The sequence below is a fragment of the Heterodontus francisci genome, chromosome 38, assembly GCF_036365525.1.
Source record: "Heterodontus francisci isolate sHetFra1 chromosome 38, sHetFra1.hap1, whole genome shotgun sequence".
NCBI lineage: Eukaryota > Metazoa > Chordata > Chondrichthyes > Heterodontiformes > Heterodontidae > Heterodontus > Heterodontus francisci.
Genome location: NC_090408.1, coordinates 33,443,189 through 33,445,878, shown reverse-complemented (window position 1 = coordinate 33,445,878; position 2,690 = coordinate 33,443,189). Strand labels below are relative to the sequence as shown.

The 2,690-nt window shown below is 39.8% G+C and overlaps 1 pseudogene; it reads left to right on the top strand.

The window, feature by feature from the left end:
• The first annotated feature begins 599 nt into the window (after positions 1–599).
• LOC137352514 (UDP-glucuronosyltransferase 2C1 pseudogene) lies at positions 600–2,438 on the top strand (annotated as a pseudogene).
• Positions 2,439–2,690: the final 252 nt, after the last annotated feature.

Below are 2,690 nucleotides of genomic sequence, written 5' to 3'. Positions count from 1 at the left end.
TTTTTTTAAAAAGGTGAGACTAGTAAATATTGTGATTCGCAGGGATTGAGTGTTTTTGTACACGAATCACAAAGACCTACACTAATAATTAGGAAGGCAAATGGAAAGTTACACTTTATTGCAAGGGGGTTGCAGTACAATAGTAAGGACATCTTGTTTCAGTTATAAAGGACTTCGGAAAGACCACAGCTTGAGTACTGTGTACAGTTTTGGTCTCCTTATCTAAGGAAGGATATACCTGTCTTAAGGGTAGGGTTCCAAGGGTTAGAGAATTAGGATAAGAGGTTGGCCACTTATTACTGAGATGATGAAAAATGTCTTCATAGGTTGTTGTGAATCTTTAGAATTCTCTACCCCAGAGGACTCTGGACGCTCAGTAACTGAGTTCATTCAACACTGAGGTTGATAGATTTTTGGGCACTTAGGTAATCGAGAGATATGGTGAGACAGTGGAGTTGATTAGTTCAGCCATTACCTTATTGAATGACGATGCAGGCTCAAGTGACTGTATGGCCTATTCCTGCTCCTAATTCTCATGTTTTCACATTTATGTTGTATTACCAATATTTCTATTCAATTCTCCAACAGGATCTGGCTATCATTTTTTCTCAATATGGAGTGTTCTGGATGGAAACGCAGATTACAGGTTGCATATGTTCTTAGTATTATCATCGCCCTCTCTTGTCCAATTACGCAGGGGGCTAAAATATTAGTTGTACCTATCGAGGGAAGTCACTGGGTCAATATGAGAATTCTAATGGAAGAACTGAGACTTCATGGACACAACATGACTGTGCTTTATCCATCACCAACTTGGTATATCAAAGAGAGTCCTGATCTATATGAATCCATTGTGGTTCAAATGCAAGAATTCCATAAGAAAGATACATGGGACAAAGTCGTGGACCATTTTGTACAAAAGACACTAGAACTCTCACAGAATGATTCAACACTATTGCACCATGTGAAGTTCCAATATGAAATGATGTCTTTTATGCACAACTGTCATATTTGGGCTCGAGAAATTAATATTGCAATTTTTGAAAACAAAAGTTTGTTAAACCAACTTGAAAATGGAAACTTTGACTTAATACTTACCGATCCTATATTTGTTACAGGTTCAATGCTTGCCTATTATTTAAAACTCCCTTTGGTGTATAATGTTCGTTGGGTCAGCAGTGGAGAAGCTCATTTTCTCACAGCACCATCACCACTGTCCTATATCCCATCACCTGGCTCACGATTAACAGACAAAATGAGTTTTCTCCAAAGAATGAAAAATGTCATCGTAGATGTTATTCAACAATCCATTACAAAATTTCTAACTCACCCCATGTACACTGAACTGTGCCATCGATATCTGGGCCCAGACACAGACATCGAGTCTATTCTCCTCAGGGCAGATGTGTGGCTGATGAGAGTAGATTTTATATTTGAATTCCCGAGGCCCACCATGCCAAATCTTGTGTATATTGGAGGGTTCCAATGTAAACCATCCAAACCTTTAACAGCAGAGTTTGAAGAGTTTGTCCAAATGTCAGGGAAACATGGGATTATTGTGATGTCATTAGGGACCCTTGTCAGCTCTCTGCCAATGCATATTACAATGAAAATAGCAGAGGCCTTTGCTCAAGTACCTCAGAAAGTTATTTGGAGACATTATGGAAAGATCCCTCCCAACATAGGAAATAATACACTACTGGCAAAATGGATCCCTCAGAATGACCTACTGGGGCACCCCAAAACACGAGCCTTCATTGCCCATGGTGGCACCAATGGGGTTTATGAAGCCATCTATCATGGGGTTCCAGTAGTTGGCATGCCTCTGCTTTTTGATCAGTTTGACAATTTACTTAGACTTGAAATCCGAGGTGCAGCAAAAGTGATTAATGTCGCAACCATGCAGTCAACAGATCTATTGCAGGCACTTAATGAGGTCATAAACAACACATCTTATCGGGATAACATGCAGAAACTTTCTGCTCTGCACAGGGACCAGCCAGAGTCTCCAATGGAGAGAGCCATTTTCTGGATTGAGTATGTTGCACGACACAAAGGTGCAGCACATTTACGCTCAGAATTTTACCGACTCCCCTGGTACGCTTACTATTGTGGAGATGTGATGATCTTCCTGTTGTCTCTGTTCCTAATGGTTACAGTGCTGACAGTTCTACTGATGAAGAAACTTTGTAACATTGCTCAGAAGAAAAAGCAAAAAATTCAGTAAGATTTCTCCTTTCAAATTGGGAGAGGGGCTTTGAATTATATCAAGTTAACAATAGATATGCTTAATCCAGTATCTAACGCATTCCTTTCTTGACATCATGAATTTTAATAAAGACTTTTCGGAAAGTACCACAGGAGTGGCACGCCAGTCAGTAATAGACTTTCTGAGTAGATATGTACATGAAATGCTGCGCTTAAATCAAATTTTGTAGGAAAGAACAACATGTTTTTCAGGTATTATTCAAACTACTCATCACATTAATTGACGTGTAGTCAAGAATATAAAATAAGAATATGAAACTTCTCGGATTCACTGGCAGAAAAGCCCATTGACCCCCAGAGTCATCCCATCCACTCTCACATGGCTGAAGATTTCCACCACGATTCTCTCAGGGTTGGTCTGCATATTCGTTTTCTCCAGCGTACTCTCCATTTGTGTTGGTCATGTGCTGGCAAGTTGAAGG